At 38.2% G+C, this 23,044-nt stretch overlaps 1 pseudogene; it reads left to right on the forward strand.

Annotated features, from left to right (window-relative positions):
- The first annotated feature begins 437 nt into the window (after positions 1–437).
- Positions 438–22,623, forward strand: LOC145098111 (uncharacterized; annotated as a pseudogene).
- Positions 22,624–23,044: the final 421 nt, after the last annotated feature.

A 23,044-nucleotide genomic window follows, 5' to 3' on the forward strand; every position in this document is an offset into this window, starting at 1 on the left:
CCGCAAACCGCCGAGGGATTGAATTGAAGTCAAGTTTCATCCATCAACTTACCAAGTTCCATGGTTTGGATAGAGAAGACCCTCAAAAGCATTTGAAATCCTTTCATATGATATGTGTTAGCATGTTGCCCGACAATGTGACATTGGATGATTTCAAGTTAACCGCATTCCCGCTCACCTTGGAAGACAAAGCTAGAGAATGGTTATTCAACTTACCACCGGGATCAATTCACACATGGGAAGAGTTACTCAAGGCCTTCAATAGCAAATTCTATCCCACCTCACGCATTTCAAGTCAAAGAAGTGACATTTTGGGGATTCGTCAAGGGGAAAATGAAACATTTCATGATTTTTGGGAGCGCTTCAACAATTTGTGTACAAGTTGTCCTCAACACAATATACTCGAACAACTACTTCTTCAAAAATTTTATGAGGGTATGAATGAAAAAGATCGGAGGATGATTGATGCTTCAAGTGGTGGTGACATCTTCAACAAAACCCCTCACGAGATCCGATTACTTTTTGGTACCATTTCTCAAAATCAAAGGAATTTTGGGACTCGAAATGAAATGAAGAGAAATTCTCCACAAGTGGTTGGTGAAGTTAGCAACACTCAACACTTGGAATCAAAGCTCTTGGATATGACTAATGTGTTAAGTCAAATGGTGGTGGGGAGTGGTCAACAATTGATGGTATGTGGTATTTGTGCAATGACGGGCCATTATACGGATAAGTGTCCCACACTTGGAAGTGAACCGGAAGATGTGAATGCAATGGGCGGATATCAAGGTCAACCAAGACCCACGGGATTTCAAAACAATTTCAACCCAAATTGGAGAAATAACCAAAACAACCCTTATCCACCAAAGCAAAATCCATCAAATCTTTTGATGAGACCCCAACATCCACAATACCAATCCCAAAAACCTCCATATCCACAAAATTCTTATAACCCTCCAAATTATCAACAACCTCCACAACAAGGCCAATCAAGTGGTACCCATCAAATGAGCCTTCAAGAACTTGTCACTTCTCTTGCTCAAAGTCAAACCCAATTTCAACAAGAAACCAAGAATACTTTCTCCAACATTAAAGCACAAATTGGAGACTTGGCAACCGCTCTCAACAAGATAGAACAAAAGGGTAAACTTCCATCACAAACCGAGAAGAACCCAAATGTGAGTGCCATCACCTTGCGAAGTGGGAAAACACTTGGAGAAAGTCAACCTAAAAGAGTTTCAATAGAAGACGAAGATGAAGTGATCATTGTGGAACCTCCAAAAGTTGTAGTTCCTCCAAAGGAACCGGTTGTGCCAAATGTTGATAAACCCGATCCTTCCAACAAATCCATCAAACCATTGGTCATACCACCACCTTTTCCATCCCATTTGGCTTCCTCAAAGAAACAAGAAGAAGAGAAAGCGTTTCTTGAGACTTTCCGCAAGGTTCAACTCAACATTTCACTATTGGATGCCATTAAGCAAATCCCACGTTACGCCAAATTTCTTAAGGATTTGTGCACCAACAAGAGAAAATTCAAGACAAATGAGAAGATTCAAGTAAATGCAAATGTATCCGCGGTCATCCAAAAGAAGCTTCCACCCAAATGCAAAGACCCGGGAATGTTTGCTATACCTTGTACCATTGGTGATTTACATGTTGAAAGTGCCATGCTAGACCTTAGAGCCTCAATCAATGTCATGCCATAATCGGTTTTTCAATCTCTCAATGTTGGACCTTTGGAAGAAACCGGAGTCATTATTCAATTAGCGGACAAGCACTACTAGAAAAAAGGCCTTTTACGACGCTCATTGCGCGTCGTAAAACGCTCAGACGACGCGAAAATGCGCGTCAAGGAAGGCCCTGTCATAAAGAGAGACGACGCGCTTTTGCGCGTCATCTATAGACGACGCGCATTTACGACGCTCATTTATGACGCGCATTTACGACGCGCGGTTATGACACGCAATGCGTATCAAGGAAGGCCCTGTCATAAATGAAGACGACATGCATTTGCGTGTCGTAACCTTACGACGCGCGTGTTTATGACACGCAATGCGTATCAAGGAAGCCCCTGTCAAGAAAGGCCATGTCATAAATGAAGATGACACACATTTTTGCGTATCATAATTTTAAATGTTCTAAAAAAATATATTTATATATTTATTAATTTTTAAATTAAATTTGCATTTAATGTCTCGTAACAAGAAAATAAAATACCATATATAAAAAATACTATCCGTTGCATAAAATTTTTTGTCATACAAATAACAAACTATATTTTATATTCATACATATGATTACATTATTCATTAAAAAAAACATATACATACATCTTCCCCTAAAATGTTATTACATGATGTTGGCCACTTCATTGATGGATCACCAAGAGGAAAAACAACAACTAACCTAAATGTTCCATGATGTGCCGATACTCATGTCCTGTAACTTTAAATATTAAAGAAAGTAAAATACCTCCTAAAAATAAAAATGCACAAGAAACAACACATCATAATGAGAAATTACTAACATGAATTGGAAGAAGTACACTATAAATTTGTTTTACCAAGAGTGGCATGGACGATAAGGTGCTACAAAGTTTGTCCAAGCTGCCAAACAAAGACTGCATGCAAACCAAAACATACATACACTATAAATTTAATTACCATACAAATCATATTCATACATACGAGTTTGTTTTACCTTTTTTCCTCATATCTTTATCTTTTTTATTCTTATTAGCCATGGAGTGTTGGTGTTTTCTTTTCTCTCGTTCAATCAACCCTTTGTTTTACTTTGAAAAATTAACAATTTCCCTACCAATTGACTCTGCATCAAACAGAAAAAAGTAAGTCAATCAATAGTCAATGGTGAATACCAACTACAAGTTTTTATTGAAGTAACCTGACACCATAAATACTTTGGTTTAATAAACAGGAACATGTATGTATAAAAATCGCAATTGAAGTACTTTGGTCTAATACCTCCATTTCTAGTAAGTGTCCAATCATTGTTTGTGAAGGTTGAAGACCTTCAAACAAAAAACTCCCAGCAATGTCATTAATGTGCATCTTAAGAACAGGAAACTATTGTAGTTCATGCACTAGACAACTATGGGTGATCTGAAATATTTCCCAAATATTTATTTATTCTGAATTATAAAAAAAGAAAAAGAAAAAGAAAAAAAGATAATACCTTTACTAATTCATTGTATACAAGTCTAACACATTGAAGACAATGATCCAACAACTGAGCTATTTGTCTTCGAACCAAAACTTGAAGTGGAACCTATATATATGTCATTATGCCTTCACAACATTAACATTAAGAATAATAAATTAAATTAGAAAAAAAAAAGTAAGAATGGTGAAATATACTTGATGCAGTTCTCATGAACACCACCATGAGATTTATCATTGCTGGTTCCTTTTTTTGAGTTTCCATAGAACTTCCCAAATGCTTCTGTCAGCTGCAAATCATAAACAATGTAACAAAGGGCTTTTGTTTGATTTATATGAATGAATCTATCAAAGGAACTGTAAAATACAGGGGACTTACAACAGCCTGATCAGCCTGTTTTGAGCTTCCATAGACCTTCCCAAATGTTTATCTTTCTTTTTGGCAAACATCTTGTTTATTGAGTAGAACAATTTGTATATAATAACACAAACCTAAAAAAATGTAATACAAAACCTTAAAAGGAAACTTGAAGCTTCATTATTTTCATTGATAGTTTAAGTAACAATTCCCAATCCAAACTCCTTCACGTAAAAATAAATAATATGTTAGGAAAGTTTTTGATAAAAAAAAAAGTTTAAAAAAGTATAAAAAGGAGCCTACGGAGAGGACAAAAACAAGTTGAAAAAACTCGTATACCAACAGGCTGTGATCATCTTATAAATAATTTTGATGATTTGAAGTTGGGCGTTTAGTTCACAATTACTTCAAGTATAAAGCCCTTTAATTTTCAAAATTTCTTTATATTCATCCCGCTCACAAATTCTATTTAAATTTTCAGGTCAAAGTACTAAATGTTAAGTTATTACTAGCTGCCAAGGATTATGCAAGGGTAATTTCGGAAGCATGATATGAAGAAGCCAACTGTTGTTGCCAAGAATAGAGATTTGCAAATAAGGACGAGTCAAGTGATTTCAGAGGAGAAATGCAGGTTATGGTTGCTAGGGGTCACCCGCGTTACATGATACTCCTGATCTTATAATTTGAAATTACAGTGATGGAAACCTTGTTGCCTCTTTGTTGTCTTACAAAATGGCAGTAACTCAGGTAAGAAACATAAATAATAATAATAATAATAATAATAATAATAATAATAATAATAATAATAATAATAATAATAATAATAACAATAATAACAATAATAATAATAATAATAATAACCCTTCAAATTATCACAATGTGTTGAGAAAACAAAGTACCCAGATTCAGACTTGTATTGGAAGAAATTTGATGAAAAGTATCACTGTCAATTTCCTACTGACCTAGCCATGAACAATGCAAATTTTATCATCACCAGCACATACCAAGAAATTGCAGGAACGTAAGTGTCCTAAGTTTTTATGGTCTGCTAGATGTCAATAAATCCACATCATCTTATTTTGTTTATAAATTTCATTTCAAGAAGAATAATGTGGTATAATATGAGAGCCATTCACCTTTCATTCTCCCAGGGCTGGGCTCTACAGGGTTGTTCACGGTATTGATGTCTTTGATCCAAAGTTCAATATCGTGTCTCCAGGGGGAGATGATTTAACATCCCTAAATAATTAATTTTGCCTGCAACATGATCAAAAAAATAAATTATGAGTTGTAATTCATTGATTTAAATAAAGAAGATTCGAGAATGAATTTGTCTTATGCATAAGAACATGCGAGCCATTCTTGAAGACCTTAAAGATCGCATGATTTAATCTCTTAACAGATTGTTCATCGATCCATCCTTTGAAAACCGACCCAGATCCACCTTCTCCAAGAACATTATCGAGTCGGAAATTTCTTGTAGCCAATTTAAGTACATTGAAGCTAAAAGGCTTTAAATTTCCCAATTGTAAGATTTCTGTTTGACTTCTAGGAGTCCAAGAGCTTGGAGGTACTGATGTAGATGTAACTTTACCTGTTGAAGTTTAAACACATCAATAAGATCATAACACCCTTTTTTTAATCAAAAAGACCATATTACTCTCTATACTGCTTAATTTTATGCAGCTGGACACATCACAAAAATATAAAAATGTGAAGAAATTCAACTTTATTATGTTCTATTTTTATATTTACACAATGCATCCACAAATTATCGATAAGAAAATGAAATGAGAAGTATAAGTTCTTCTAGACAAACATATAAAAATTCATCACAAAAATATAAAAGTTATAACAACGTGAACTTTCAATTTTCAATCTAACACTGAAACAAAAACCCATCTTGATCCAGATATTGATCTTCTTCTTTCTTCTCAATTCAAAACACTGAATTGAGTCTCCCCTTCTTTTTCTTCTGAGAGAAAGAGAGAGAGAGAGAGAGAGAGAGAGAGAGAGAGAGAGAGAAGCAATAATAAAAGTGATAGAAAATAAAAACTCACTGGGACATTAAATCAAACAGTTGGAGGGTGTGAACGGGAAGACGTGTTGAAATACATATAAAAATACGTATGTGAGTGTGTGTTGAATAGTTGAAGTGTGTACATGTAAGCCCCTGGTTTCACGAGGAGAAAAGGCAAAGACAAAAGGCATCAAACATGTTTGTATCTTTTCTTGAAAGCATCAAACATTTTCATTTTTCAAGTGCATTTTCATTTTATAAAATATATTTTTTTTAACAGCACTTGATTAAAAAAACAGAGCCAAAATGGGATTTGCGAGCAAACAGGAGAACATGATGATTTCCTGCATGCAACCGTTATATCAAGTGTTTGAAGCTTCCCATAGTCCTAATTACTATACCATCAGTTCATTTTAGGAATAGGAAAAAGGGAAAATTGCATCAATGTTATAGTTAAATAAAATCTTACTGTGAGCATCTTGGCTGGATCAAAACTTTCCATAGGTGGACAAGAACCAAAGATCTTGTGAGTGAGCTCAAAAGCAAGCTGTACAGCAGGTAGTTTGCTGTCAATTTCTTGTATCAAATCAGCTGAAAAAAAAATATTACAGAGTATAAGAGTTCCAATTTTTGAATTAAAAAAATGAAACCATCTATCCATTCAAATCCTTGGTTTAAAATAAGAAAAATAAATTAGCTGCAAGATTTTAGAGAATATACAAAAGATGTATAAACTTCAAGCTATCCATGAACAGAGAGAGTCGATATGGGATTTTATACTCAAACAACCTTTATACTCTCATAGTTGTACTCCATCTCTAACATCATACTCTTATTATTGCCCTAACTAGAACAAGAGAAGGGGCAAAATTATCCCATGGAGAATCAGAGCAACCCATAGGAGTATTGCCACCATAACAAGGAGAAGGTAATCGTACATCAGATGAAGCACAAAGTAACATTGGTGATGGTGAAGGAATGGAAATAAAACAGAAAAAAAAAAAAAAAACAGAAACCCTAACCAACCTTGGTCGTTGAGATGATGGTGGAGCTTTTCCCTTGACGCAAAACCCTCCATGGTATCAAGCTCAATCTCTGTAGCCCTATGATCTGCCATGTCCAAATCTCTCTCGTCCTCCAGAGAATCGTCCAACCCAACCGACCTTCATAGCCATTTCTATTGATTTCCAACTCGATATCATAAATTATGTTTCGACATGAGAGTGTGGGGAGGTTTCAAGAAGAACAGAGCAGAAGCAACAACGCAAAAGATAACATTAGGTATCGAGGGCTAATCGAGTTTGATTAAAAAGGTTATAAAACTCGTAATAAAGGAAGACAAACCTCTGGAACAAATAAAGAAGTAGAATGTTGATGGTGATTGACCATGGAGTTTCGAGACCTTGACTTTAATGGAGCTACTGTTCTACTTGATATGGAAATCACTCTAAATTTGTAGTTGTGATACAGCTCTTCTATTGATTGAGAGGCTGAGAAAGTACTTGAGGAACTGAAGATCGAGGGAAGTAGATGAAGGGTTTTTGAACTGAAACCCTAGTTCCAACAATAGTCATGGTTCCAAAAACTGTACCCCTTTGATCAATTTCATGGCCTAGTGACCAAAAAACCTTCGATTTCACTAAGAACCGGAACCCTAGTTCCAACAATAGTCGATTTTTGGTATTTGATTGAGAGACAGAGAGAGAGAGAGAAGAACGATTGAAAGAAGGTAGAGGAGAGCATGGCGGGGTTTTTAATTTTTTCAGAATTTCATTTCCCCCTTTCCCCCACTATTAAAGGATGGAACGCGCGTTCCATTAAAAAATATAAAGCGACATCCTTAGACGACGCGCATTTTATTATAGGTGCTCTCCGTGTTTTTTTAGACACTAATTTAAGGGCGCACAATAATGCGTGTCTTCTATCCTTGAATTTTTTTTGAAGAGATGACATTTTTCTAATGTCACTCTCCTTTGCGTAACATAGATCAATGAGCGTCGTATTCTGCGCGTCGTAAAAGGCCTTTTTTCTAGTAGTGAAGTCAAGTGTATTTCCAAGAGGCATGTTGGAGGATGTACTCGTTCAAGTTAATCAACTAGTATTTCCCGCGGATTTCTATGTCATTGACCTTGAAGAAAAGACTCCTTCCAAGTCATCTATGATTCTCCTTGGAAGACCCTTCATGAATACCGCTCACACGATTATTGATGTCCACAATGGGAAGATCACCATGGAGTTTGATGGAGAGACCATTCACTTCAACATCTTCGAAGCAATGAGATATCCTAGCAATATATCTCCATTGTATCGAGTTGATGTGATTGAGCCAATCACCCAACAATTATTCGAGTTATCAAATGAGGATCTTTTGAAGATGGTGCTTGACATGAGTCTTGAAGGTGAAAGTTTGAAGAATACCTTGGATATGTATACATTGGACTCCGAAGTCGAAAATATTGTGAAGGCTTTAGAAATTACTAATTCCACAAAGAGGGATGTTTCTTAAGTTGCCTTATCTCTTTCTCCAATCAAGATGCCACCTTCCATAATCCAACCACCCACACTTGAATTGAAAGCTTTACCTAGCCATTTGAAATATGCTTATCTAGGTCAAGATGGGACTTTACCGGTGATTATCTCTTCTCAATTGAAAGACTTTGAAGAAAATCAATTGATTGAAGTCTTGAAAGAGCATAAAGAGGCCATGGGGTGGACCATAGCTGACATCAAGGGGATGAGTCCTAATGTCATACCCAAAAACCGGAACGGCGGAAACGTTCTGGGGTGGATGACGTCATGTCAAGTATCACAACACATGCATTATAGTAGTCAAAGTACAATAAAACATTGCATTAATAGTAATAGTTTTACATGGTTACATCAATACATCAAAGTAATACAAGTAAATATAAGTAAGTACGGCATGACACTAAGCTATCTTCATCAACTGCTCCGGGGATGTACCTGTCTAATGCTAACCTGAGAGTACAAATTATTTGAAAAGCGAGTATCATCATTTTTACAAATGCTGGTGAGTTCATAAGCATTTAGTGACATTTTATTCAAATAACCTTATAATGAAGTAGTTTAAGATATTTCAGTGTATTAGAGTTCTTTTTAGAAAATCCTATATTTTCTTTAATAAAAGCAGCCTTCTACCAAGACTGGACAGAGTTATGTGGTAAAAGTAGTTTTCCCTTAATCGCTATCATTATCAAAATATTGAATTTGATTATTAATGAAAGCAAGAGAAGTCAGGGAAATAACATATGCCTCAGCAGTGAGGACTGCTGACTAAGGCAAGAGAAATCGTAGACTCCAGGAGGGTATCGAACGAACGACACGTCTGGTTCAATCTAACAAAAGAGGACACAGACCCCAGAAGGTACCAAATGAAAAGTACAACTGGTAAGGTCTAAAACAGTGATTACAGACCGCAGACAGTATCAAATGAAAGATACATCTTGCAAGGTCAAAACAGAGAATACAGACCGCAGACAGTATCAAACGAAAGATACGTCTTGCAAGGTCAAAACAGAGTGACTCTGAAAATGAGTTACCAGCATACAGTGTAAATTGTCGGTGAATACTGTTACCTTAAGGCCATGAATTATAAGGTAACCCGGGATACTCGTAACCATACTAACCGACACTAGAGTACCAGACGCCCTACGAGCGTCTATATAATGTGACATTTATCACCCCTTGGCTTGGTGAGTCGTGGACTGTAGCTAGCAGTCAGGGTGCGGGGGTGTCAATCCCGTATAGATCGATACACACAACTTCCGCTCTCCCTATAGGAGATTCTGGTTACCAACTAGACGACGGAGAAGGCCGTGTCCCGAAGATGCATCCCAAATAGTGGGTAATGACTTCCAAACAGTGGGTAGTGGGTTTCTAATGTAAGTGTTGACCTAGAGGTAGAGACTCTTAACTGAATTGACTGAAGAAGACCCGTATGTCTATGCTTGTGTACATAATATATAACTAATGAATCAAACGACCTTCGGATGGACATCCGATCCCACCAGACCACATCTCAACGAAGAAAAGGAAATAGGGCGGACAAGCCTTCCTAAGTCCTTCAATCATTATTTATATGTATCTATACAAGCACAAACATACATCTAACTACGCTTGAGTGTGTATCAAGTGGTAACATATAGTGAAGTATAAGTGTACAGTGGAACATCCGAGTCGTGAAGTATAAGCGTACAGTGGAACATCCGAGTCGTGAAGTATAAGCGTACAGAGTGGGATAATCGAATCGTGAAGTGTAAGTGTACCAAGTGTAAGTGTATCACGAAGTGGAAACGACGATAAGTGAAGTAAGAGCGTCTATCAAGTATAAGCAACTACAAGTATAAGCGAAATAGAGACAATACCAAGTATAAACGCATCACAAAGTGAAAGCGTTATCGAGTAGGAGTTTAAAAATAAGTATAAGTGAAGCAGCAATAACTAACAAGTAAAAGTATACATCAAAAACCTTGGAAAAACCTTTATACTCAAGAAAATCGCATTTGTATTCTTTGGTAAAATAAGTGTGAAAACCTTTAGAAATCTTTGGCAATCTTTCATAAATCAGTTTGAAAATGGAACTTTGGTAAAGCAATAAAAGTAAGAACTTGAACAAGTGAAAGCCATTTATAGTGTCGTACTCGGTAAAACAGTGTACAGTGGTAAAATCTTGTGCATGCGGGTTATCAATCACATGTGATTGATATGATAACTGGCATGTTTAACTTGTATTCCCCCTATAAAACATGTTAAAACATTTAAACGGTTCATTCAGGGGTATGAACTCACCTGGTGTAAGTAGGTCCGACGAAGGTGCCGTTTGGGCGTTCGGTGTCACGTAAGGACATGAACACACACAATGACCTATTTAACATATGATAACATATGTTCACATACAATTAGTATATTATATACCAATTAAACAAGTATACGCACTCAAAGGAGCGGAAAAACACTTTAGATAAGTGTTTGGGTGTCCCGGGTAGCGTCTAAGGGTGTGTATGGCTAGGGAATGGAGTTTACTCTCCAAGAGTAAACCCCTAACACCATGTTTACGGCCCAGGGACTACTCACCATGATTTTATGGCCGTAAACTCATGCTGATGGGTTCTAGGGTGTTTTAAGGCTTCTACTTGCTCATGGAATTATTCTAAGTACATTTCCAAAAAGGCATGAGTGTGTTTAAGGCTTCTAAGGGCATCATATTGGAGTTTACGGCCTAGGGACAACTCCTAAGGGAGTTTACGGCCGTAAACTCTCATTCCTTGAGTTTTGTGAAGTTTCAAGCCCTTAGATCACTTCTAGTAATTTATTCAAGGCTATAGGGGTGTTTGGGGTTTCAAGGGTGCATTCCTTTAGAGTTTATGGTCCAAATGACCAACCTTTGGGATTTTACGGCCGTAAGCTCTATGGCTTGGCCGTGAACTCTCATACACCCTCCATTCTTTGAGTTTAAGCCCTTGTTTCAATCCTAGCTTTTTATGGTAAATATCTAAGGCCATTTGGGGGAGTGAAAACTAACATTTGGGCATGTTATGGGGAGTTTACGGCCTAGGCACTTGCTTGGGCCATAAACTCCATATTACACCATATTTCCTTGTGTTTAAATGTTCCAAACCTTAAATAGCATGTCCTTATTTTTGACGGGTTTTATACAAACAATCCTAAGTGTGCATGCAACCCTAGTTTGGATCTATGTTTTCACTATTAGATACACAACATTATGAACACAAGAATAAAACCCTAATGTGCATTGCTATTTTCGAAATCAACATACAAGATTGGATTACATACCTCTTGTTGTTATATTGCAATAACAACTTAAATCTTCAAATCCCAAGTCTTGAAAGCAAGCACCACAAGTGTAGTGCCTCTAATGGCTCACAAACACCACAAGCAATTGGAGAGGCTTAAGATAGAGGAGGGAGGAGATGGAATTCGTCCTTGGGACCTCTTAGGAGCATGTACACGAATTCTAAAGGCCTAGGGGTCTTTATATAGGGTTTAGATTAGGGTTTCAGTCCTTATCCTTATCCAGTTGCTTGCCCACCAAGCAACCACAAGATAAGCCTTGAAAACCCCTTACCTACTTATCCTTGGACGATTTTAAGGATATCCTTATCCTTGAATTCGTCCATCCTTTAACAAGGATAAATATTGCCCTATCTTGCAACTATCTTATAATTACAATTCAACCCCTTTAGTTTAATTAATTACACTTGATCACAAAATTAATTCCTAATTAATTATTGACCAATATTAATTAAATAAATATGATTTTTCCTTTAATACATTATTCTTATAACATATTAATAAATCACAATAACCTCTCTCTATTTAATTTCTCCAATCAAGTTGCTTTGGTGAAGGCAACCCAAAAGGACCATGCACAACCGGGTCAAGTACTTACCAAATATGGTTACGGGCTTAGACACTAATCCAACAGTCTCCCACTTGGATAAGTCTAGTAACCACAAATGTAACGTGCAACCCGATTAGCAATCGTAGCTCTCAAAGACGATGTCAAACTCTGATCTTATCAGTAACCTGTCCTCTAGATAAGGGATCGTACAGTCCTCTGTTAGATATCATGCTGACAATTCTATGGAATGATTAGTCAAGCATTTAAGTTTCTCGATCTCCGATTTATTTGACATAGAACTTAATCGAACACATCAATTTAGTTCTGACCGGGCCCGGCACATAAGTCAAATCAAATCATCGAGCGGCCGAGATATCTCTTCTACCCTCTTAGGATAAAATTTACAGATAAACTTCGACTTATATGCATTTACTTATTCAATAATCAACTATACACAACAATGCGTTTTATAACATTGAGTTACCAATGCGTTTTCGCATTATCAATGTACAATCAATTAGCAAATAATAAACCATATATCTAGGTTTTAAGACTATATGATATTATCGTCTTGCGATCACCTCTTATATATCATATTCCATACGGTGATTCCAGCAAGCGCGGGTTTATTCCAATGCTCAAAACCAGTTCATAAGCACTCATGAACGTCGCAGCAACCCTTTGCTATGTCTAATACCATTTAGACAATCTACGCACCAATTCATGACAATCTTCATTCATATCTACTTCCAACACATGAACGATTGTGGACAATTTGAATAATTCGATTATTCCTAATAAACTCAATTATTCTGGAAGTCAAAACATGCAAAAATTGAAACAATAGTTAAACAATTAACATATGACAGTAGCTTTACTTATAAATAAAACTCCTTTATTTAATCATCAAATGTCAATTACATTTATCTATTACACATTTCTAAAACTATCTAATCTATGCTAATACCATCCTTCAGGCCAATACTCCTAGCATGCTGCAAGTGCTTAACCCTACTCAGTCCCTTCGTAAGCGGATATGCTGGGTTATCTTCTGATGATATCCTCTTCACTACAAGTTGTCCTTCTTCTACACGATGTCTGATGAAGTGATATTTTCTGTCGATATGTCGAGATCTACCATGATCCCTCGGTTCCTTGGTCAAGGCAACCGTTCCTTCATTATCACAGAAAATCTCCATGGGCTCCTTTATGGCAGGTACAACTCCAAGGTTATCAATGAAGTTCTTCAGCCATATTTCCTCCTTTGACGCTTCGCTCGCTGCAATGTACTCTGATTCTCACGTTGAATCAGCTACTGTTTCCTTTTTGGAACTCTTCCAAGTCATTGCTCCTCCATTTAGGGTAAAGACCCAGCCCGATTGCGAACGATAGTTGTTCCTATCGGTTTGGAAGCTGGCGTCACTGTACCCTCGCACCTTCAAGTCATCACTCCCTCCGAGGACTAAAAACCATTCCTTCGTCCTCCGAAGGTACTTAAGGATATTCTTCACAGCAATCCAATGTGCTCTACCAGGGTTCCCTTGATATCTACTAACCATACTAAAAGCAAAGGCTACATCAGGGCGAGTACAAGTCATAGCGTACATGATTGAGCCAACTGCAGAAGCGTATGGAACTCGACTCATTTCAGCTATCTCAGCTTCGGTACTCGGACTTTGAGTCTTACTCAATTTGGCATTGCTTTGTATCGGTAATTCTCCCTTCTTCGAGTTTTCCATACTAAAACGTTTTAGTACTTTCTCTAAGTAAGTGTTCTGACTAAGTCCAATTAGTCTCTTACTTCTTTCTCTTACTATCCTTATTCCCAAAATGTAAGAAGCTTCTCTGAGGTCCTTCATAGAGAAGCACTTCCCGAGCCAGGACTTAACCTCCTGCAAAGTCGGGATGTCGTTTCCTATGAGTAATATGTCATCGACATATAAAACTAGAAAGCTTACTATACTCCCACTGTCTTTGACATATACACACGACTCATCTACGCTTCGTACAAATCCAAACTCTTTGACTTTCTCATCGAAGCAGAGATTCCATCTGCGAGATGCTTGCTTAAGTCCATAAATGGACTTCTCAAGCTTACACACTCTATTTGGATGCTTCGGATCCACAAACCCTTCTGGCTGAGCCATGTAAACATCCTCAGCCAACTTTCCATTAAGGAAAGCTGTCTTGACATCCATTTGCCAAATCTCATAATCATGAAATGCGGCAATAGCTAGCATTACCCTAATCGACTTTATCTTCGCAACTGGTGAGAAGGTCTCATCATAGTCAACTCCGGGAGTTTGAGTAAAGCCCTTCGCAACCAATCGCGCTTTATATGTGTGTACCTTTCCATCCACGTCAGTCTTCTTCTTGAAGATCCACTTACACCCAACGGTCTTACGTCCGGGCACATGATCAACCAAATTCCAAACTTGGTTATCATACATGGATTGGATCTCGCTATCCATCGCCTCTTTCCATTTCGCAGACTTCGGGCTTGCCATGGCTTCCTTATAGCTATTAGGTTCATCAAGATTTACTAGTGTACCATCACTAATATACGTGTCCCCTTCGGTAGTAATATGAAAACCATAAAACTGGGGTTGAACTCTAACTCTATCGGAACGTCTAAGAGGTAAGGACTCGTCAATTGGTTCAACCGGAGTTTCCTCCTCGGGTTGAGTGCCAGCGGTAGAGGTTCCTTCATCTATCGACTCTTGAATCTCTTCAAGCTCGATTTTCCTCCCACTGTCCTCTTGGCCTATGAGTTCTCGCTCTCGGAAAACTCCTCTCCTCGCAACAAAGACAACATTGTCCTCCGGTCTATAGAAGAGATATCCAAAGGATTTCTGTGGGTAGCCGATGAAAGTACATCGCTCACTTCGAGGTTCAAGTTTGTCGTGAGTGTCTCGTCTCGCAACCCCAAACCTTGATATGTGCCAACGAAGGAGCTTTCCCCGTCCACATCTCGTGAGGTGTTTTGGCAACCTTCTTAGTAGGGACTCGGTTAAGGATATGGGCGGCAGTCTCTAAGGCATACCCCCAAAAAGAGATTGATGGTGAAGCACGACTCATCATAGAGCGAACCATATCCAATAAGGTTCGATTACGCCTTTCTGCCACACCATTCAATTGTGGTTTCCTAGGTGGCGTCAATTGCGAAACTATTCCACACTCCTTGAGATATTCGTGGAATTCAAGACTTAGGTACTCTCCTCCTCGATCGGATCGAAGCATCTTGATCTTCCTGCCCAATTGATTCTCCACTTCATTCTTAAACTCTTTGAACTTTTCAAAAGTTTCTGACTTTTGCTTGATTAAATAGATATACCCATATCTACTATAGTCATCGGTAAAACTCACGTAGAAGCGGTTCCCATCCTTCGTGGTTGATCTAAACGGTCCACATACATCGGTATGTATTAGGTCCAATAAACCTTCACCCCTTTTGCACGTACCAGCGAAGGGTGACTTAGTCATCTTTCCAAGCAAACAAGACTCGCACGTGTCATCTTCCCTAAGGTCGAATGACTCCAACACTCCATCCTTTTGGAGTTGGGCTATGCGTTTCTTGTTAACATGTCCAAGACGACAATGCCACAAGGATGCTTTATCCATACTAGTGGAAGAATCTATGTTCAAAACATCATTTCCTAAGTTATCAACAATCATAACAGTTTCATAAATTCCATTACATGGTATAGCTTCAAAGTAAAAGACACCATTCAGATAAGCCAAAATAGAACCATTCTCATTATTAAAAGAAAATCTAAAACCTTGTCTATATAAACCATGAAATGAAATGATGTTTCTAGCCATTTCTGGCGAATAGCAACAATTGTTCAAATCTAAACATAAATTATTCCTAAGCACTAAAGAATACACTCCAATCTTGGTCACAGGCGACGATCTTATGTTCCCCATGATTAGATTGATTCTTCCTTGCTCCACATCCCTACTTCTTCTTAGTCCCTGCACATTAGAACAAATGTGGTAACCACAACCGGTATCAAGAACCCAAGAAATAGCATGACTAGAATAGTTAGATTTAATTGTGTATATACCTGCGAAAGATGGCTTGATCTTTCCTTCTTTGATGGCTTGCAGGTACTCTGGGCAGCTTCTCTTCCAATGTCCTATCTTGTGGCAGTGGTGGCACTCTGCCTCCTTACGGTTAGGGCAGGGCTTAGCGGGATCAAATTTGGTCCCACTAGAAGAGGCACCATCTCGGGCTTTCACCTTGCGATATTTTTTAGACGAAGCCTTCCTCTTCTTTCCCTTTCCTTGACTAATAGCCAAGACAGGAGCAGCGGGTGGATTGGAAGTTGGTGCAACAGACTTGTCCTTGAAGTTGCTCTCAGCGACCCTCAAGAGACCTTGGAGTTTGCTTAGGGTGACCTCTTCTTTGTTCATGTGGTAGGTCATCCTAAATTGATTGTACATCGGAGGCAAAGAGTGAAGCACCATGTCGATCGCCAAGTCTTCCCCAAAGTCAACATTCAACTTGCGAAGACGATCGACATACCTTTGCATCTTTTGCAGGTGCACGGTAAGAGACTCTCCATGACCCATCTTAGCGGAAATCATGTTAGTGAAAATCTCATAACGCTCTTGTCTCGCTTTTTGGTGGTATCTCTCCAATAAGTCTTGGTGCATCTCGTATGGATACATGTCCTCATAGGACTTTTGGAATTCGGAGTTCATTGTGGCTATCATGATGCAGTGAACCTTCGTTGCATCACGTTCATGAGTCTCAAAAGCACTCATTTCAGCCGAAGTAGCGATTTCTGGATTGATCTTCTCGAGCTTTTCATCAAGGACATACTCCTTGTCCTCATAGCGAGCGATCGTGCGAATGTATCTTATCCATTCGCTAAAGTTCGTCCCATCGAAAGTGACCTTTTGACAAAGGCTCATCAATGTGAAAGAACTATCAGCAGCGTTGTTTGTCTTTGACATCTACAAATAGAAAGGACAAAGATGGATTAGAATATGAATCCCTAATTATCACCCAATTAGAAAAATTAGGGCTAGGATCCAACAACAATATTTACATCTTAGAAAAGGGATGCCGTAATCTAAATGCAAATAATTTGAAGGTAAGTGAATGACGATTCACTAATTCTCCATCATGAAAAACCTAACTCTAAGTTCTAAATGTATTGAGAATTCCTAGGTTCGGATGAGATTCATTGAAACTTTTCAATGGCATGTTTAAATCTCGATATGCCCCTCTCATTTGTGACTGGGATACCGAGGATCACAAAGTGGGTGTGAATTACCATGCAAATTCACATGGTGCCTTCGTTGTAACGATCACCTATTCGATGTGCCGGTAAACCACACACGCTCCATCGAACTATGATAAACAACGAATCACCCTTTGCCACCTTCGCTTAGAACCAATTAGTGTGCCGGTAAACCACGCACGCTCCACTAACTTCTTAGCAAGGTGCAAAGTGTAATTTCATGGGATTGCATCAAATTCACTTTTCCTAAAGTAACTAAGATTGGGAAATTTTAGAAAACATGTAGTTACTTTGTATTTCTTATTATACTTTTAATGAGAGAATGAGGTTGCCCTATCCTACCCGTTCGGCTAACGACTCTCCACCGATCAAGCAAGCGGTGGGTGTGAGTGTACACCCATTAAGCGCCATTTTATAGGCTGCAACCTTATACCCACCTTATAGACCGGCTTCGTGAATGAGGCCTACTAATGGTAAGACTAGCATTTTAATTATACACATATATATTTATTAAGCTTGTAATAATATAATAGTGTAGGGTGTATTTTAAATATTTCAAAAATACTAGGGTTTTAATCTTCAATTAAAAATTTCGAAATTTAATGTCACTTAAAATTTTAATTATTAAAACTCTTGATTTAATAATTATCTTAAATTAAACTATTAATTTAAATTATCAAATCATAAGGGATTATCTAAATCTAAAATATAATTACCATTTAAACATTTAAGTTATCCTAATCCCTAAAATCCCTCTATAAATTTCAAAAATAGGGATGGGATAATTCATTATCTTTAATTACCATATTTAACTATTAAAGGATAATTACAAGATGTGGGATTATCCAAAACCCTAAAATTTAGGATCTTATCTTGGGGAAGGAGGCAAATCTCGAAATCTAAGGGTTTGCAAACCCTAGATTTCGAAATCTTGGATTGAAAGAAAAGGATTCAAAAACCCTTTCAAGATTTTCGCAAATTAGGGTTAGGAAACCCTAATCTCAAAATCTATGGCCTCCTAGGGTTTATTGGCTATAAACCCTAATTTGTCAAGTTCATACAATTGAATAAAACTAATTGAAAACAAGTTAACCAAAGGCTCTGATACCACTGACGGGTTTTATACAAACAATCCTAAGTGTGCATGCAACCCTAGTTTGGATCTATGTTTTCACTATTAGATACACAACATTATGAACACAAGAATAAAACCCTAATGTGCATTGCTATTTTCGAAATCAACATACAAGATTGGATTACATACCTCTTGTTGTTATATTGCAATAACAACTTAAATCTTCAAATCCCAAGTCTTGAAAGCAAGCACCACAAGTGTAGTGCCTCTAATGGCTCACAAACACCACAAGCAATTGGAGAGGCTTAAGATAGAGGAGGGAGGAGATGGAATTCGTCCTTGGGACCTCTTAGGAGCATGTACACTAAGATAGAGGAGGGAGGAGATGGAATTCGTCCTTGGGACCTCTTAGGAGCATGTACACAAATTCTAAAGGCCTAGGGGTCTTTATATAGGGTTTAGATTAGGGTTTCAGTCCTTATCCTTATCCAGTTGCTTGCCCACCAAGCAACCACAAGATAAGCCTTGAAAAACCCTTATCTACTTATCCTTGGACGATTTTAAGGATATCCTTATCCTTGAATTCGTCCATCCTTTAACAAGGATAAATATTGCCCTATCTTGCAACTATCTTATAATTACAATTCAGCCCCTCTAGTTTAATTAATTACACTTGATCACAAAATTAATTCCTAATTAATTATTGACCAATATTAATTAAATAAATATGATTTTTCCTTTAATATATTATTCTTATAACATATTAATAAATCACAATAACCTCTCTCTCTATTTAATTTCTCCAGTCAAGTTGCTTTGGTGAAGGCAACCCAAAAGGACCATGCACAACCGGGTCAAGTACTTACCAAATATGGTTACGGGCTTAGACACTAATCCAACAATTTTATGTCTTAAGCCTATGGGTGGTTTGGGAGTGTTTTTGGGGCTTTTTGACATGGTTTAGAGGGGTTTATGGACTAAGCATGTGCTTGGGCCGTAAACTCTCTTTTATGCCCTAAAACTTTATGTTTTGATGTTTAAACACTCCTAGGCTAGATCCCCAATTAGTTTCCAAGCTTAAGGGTGAGTTTAAAGGCAAGTTTGGCATCATTTTAGGGGTTTACAGCCCTAGAGTGTTCTTGGGCCGTAAACTCCTTACTCCTTGCCTTCTTGGACATTTTTGGGGTATAACTACAGCTAGTAATGTTTAGAACAAGCTAGGGTAAGCGGACTTACAATTTGGAAGCGTTTGGTTGCGAATTCGGGGCGAAAACGAGTCTATAGAGAGAGTATAGAGAGAGAGGGTGGAAAGAGCTCAAATGGAGTTTACTCCCCCTTATATATGGGTGGGAGTTGGAGCTCAGTGGGATTCTACCCGATACTGTCATTATACGGGGCTTTTGGTCGCACCCGATTTAGTGGTCGTAATAATAAAAACTAACTTTTTCTAAATTACTTTGGAAATGTAATTTAAGTGTTTTCATTTACCTTATTACGACTATAACGACATAAAAACATAAATAAATAAAACATTTATTTATTTAACGACCTCTTATTAACGGAACCTTTATACAGTGGAATATTCCGTTAACGGTAATGGGGTAATGTAACGGAATAAACTTTGGGTTGTCACACCTAATGTATGCACTCACAAGATACTCATGGAAGATGATTGCAAGCCTAGGAGGGAAGCCCAAAGACGATTAAACCCTCCCATGATGGAAGTTATCAAAAAGGAGATAATCAAGCTACTTGATGCGGATATGATTTACCCAATTTCCGACTCCAAATGGGTTAGTCCGGTGCAATTGGTTCCCAAGAAAACGGGAATCACGGTTGTTGAGAATAACAAAGGCGTCATGGTACCCACTCGAGTTCAAAATGGATGGAGGGTATGCATTGATTATAGAAAGTTGAATTCAAGCACGTGGAAAGATCACTTCCCTCTTCCTTTCATTGATCAAATGCTCGAGCGATTGGCGGGCAAATCGCATTATTGTTGCCTTGATGGATACTCGGATTTTCACCAAATATTCGTTGCCCCCGAAGATCAAGACAAAACGACTTTTACATGCCCCTTTGGCACATTTGCTTACAAGCGGATGCCATTTGGATTATGCAATGCTCCCGCCACATTCCAAAGATGCATGGTGAGTATCTTCTCCGAGTATGTTGAAAATATAATTGAAGTCTTCATGGATGATTTCACCGTGTATGGCAATTCGTTTGATGAATGTTTGGGTAACCTTAAGAAGATTTTGAAAAGGTGCATAGAGAAAAAGTTGGTGTTAAACTTTGAGAAATGTCACTTCATGGTTAATCAAGGAATCATTTTGGGACACATCGTCTCCAAAAAGGGCATTGAAGTTGATAAAGCCAAAATTGATGTTATCCAAACCCTTCCTTACCCAACATGTGTTAGAGAAGTGAGATCTTTCTTGGGCCATGCGGGATTCTATAGAAGATTCATCAAAGATTTCTCCAAGATTACGCGACCAATGTGCCTTCTTCTTCAAAAAGATATCGATTTTGACTTCAATGTTGCATGCCAAGAAGCCTTTGACAAACTTAAAGACTTGCTCACTTCCGCACCAATAATCCAACCTCCAAATTGGGAGCTTCCATTTGAAATAATGTGTGACACAAGCAATTTTGCTATTGGAGCGGTCTTAGGTCAAAAAGAGGGCAAAGCATCACATGTCATCTACTATGCTTCTAAAACATTGGATAATGCTCAAGCCAACTATTCCACCACCGAGAAGGAACTTTTAGCCATTGTATTCGCCTTGGAAAAATTCCGGCAATACCTTCTTAGGACAAAAGTAATTGTATATTCCGACCATGCCGCATTAAAGTATCTCATGACCAAGAAAATGCCAAACCACGGTTGATTCGTTGGATTCTTCTTTTACAAGAATTCGATCTTGAGATAAAGGATAAAAGTGGTGCCGAAAACCTAGTTGCGGATCACTTAAGTCGGTTGAATGTTGGCGATTCTTCTTCTCCTATCCTTGATGAATTCCCGGATGAGCACCTCTTCCATATCTCAAATTCCATTCCATGGTATGCGGATATTGTGAATTACTTGGTTAATAAAGAAATTCCTCACGCCTTTACCAAGCACCAAAAGGCCAGGTTGAAGAGTGATTCCAAATACTACGTATGGGACGGCCCTTATCTTTGGAAACATTGTCCGGATCAACTAATACGGAGGTGTGTTCATCAAAATGAGGTCGAGTCAATTTTGAAGTTTTTCCATGAATATGCATGCGGAGAACATTTTGGTCAAAACAAAACCATGCGAAAGGTGCTTGAATGCGGACTCTATTGGCCAACAATGTCAAGAGATACCTATATATTTTGCAAGAGTTGTGATAGATGTCAAAGAACGGGTACCATATCCATGAGGCATGAGATGATTCAAAGCTCTATCCTTATTTGTGAAATCTTTGATGTGTGGGGAATCGACTTCATGGGTCCCTTCCCCGTTTCGTTTGGTTATACTTACATACTCTTGGCGGTTGATTACATTTCAAAGTGGGTTGAAGCAAAGGCTACACGACATGATGATTCAAAAACTGTAATTGACTTCTTGAAGTCAAACATTTTCGCAAGATATGGTGTACCGAGAGCCTTGGTGAGTGATAGATGCACCCATTTTTGCAATAAAATGATGGAAGCAATGACAAAGAGATATGGTGTCACACACCAGATATCAACCGCTTATCATCCACAAACAAATGGCCAAGCCGAAGTGTCAAACAGAGAAGTCAAACAAATTCTTGAAAAGACCGTCAACACTACCCGAAAAGATTGGAGCTTAAAGTTAGAAGATGCTTTATGGGCGTATCAGACCGCCTACAAAACTCCAATTGGTATGTCTCCATTCCGCCTTGTCTATGGGAAATCTTGTCACTTACCGGTGGAATTGGAACACAAGGCATATTGGGCGGTTAAAAAGTGCAATTTCAATCTTGAAGAAAGTGGAAAGCACCGAAAAATGCAACTTCAAGAAATCGAGGAGTTGAGAAACGAGTCTTACGAAAACGCAAGCATCTACAAAGATAAGACAAAAGCGTTTCATGACAAGAACATCACTCGAAAACACTTTATTCCGGGCCAAAAAGTTCTTCTTTATCATTCACGCTTAAAGCTATTCCCGGGAAAGTTGCGATCTCGATGGCACGGACCTTTTATTGTCATAAAAGTGTTTGATCATGGTGCGGTTGAAATTAAGAGTTTGGAAACAAATCAAATATTCAAAGTGAATGGGCACCGCTTGAAACCATTTTATGAAGGCTTTGATATGGGAGAATTCGACAACATAACATTGGAAATCCCAAATTATGAAAGTTGATGGAAGCGGAACTATGTCTTGGCAAAGACGTTAAATAAATGCAATGTAAATAAATAATGTCCGTTTGAAGTTTTGGGTGTTTCTACACTTGAAGTTGGCATAAAAATAAGAATATAGAAGCCTTCCAGTGATTTTGGTGAAGTTTGAAAATTTCCAAAAATTTGACTTTTGCGCGGGTACCCGTGCAGTCTTTGCGCGACCAGCCCCAGCCGCGCAGGTCCCGAGTTCCAAATTACACAAACAAGGGGTGCAAACTGATTGTTGCGCGTGGCCAATACCCACCCGCGCAAGACGTTTGCGCGGCCAAGAGTAAATCACTTTATTTATTGCGCGGCCACCTTATTTGCCCTAAATTGCAAAACTCACCCGGATACCCGCCCCATACCCACTATTTGAACCGGATTCGACCAAAAATTCTAAC

The sequence above is a fragment of the Lactuca serriola genome, chromosome 4, assembly GCF_051521515.1.
Source record: "Lactuca serriola cultivar US96UC23 chromosome 4, Lser_US96UC23_V15, whole genome shotgun sequence".
NCBI lineage: Eukaryota > Viridiplantae > Streptophyta > Magnoliopsida > Asterales > Asteraceae > Lactuca > Lactuca serriola.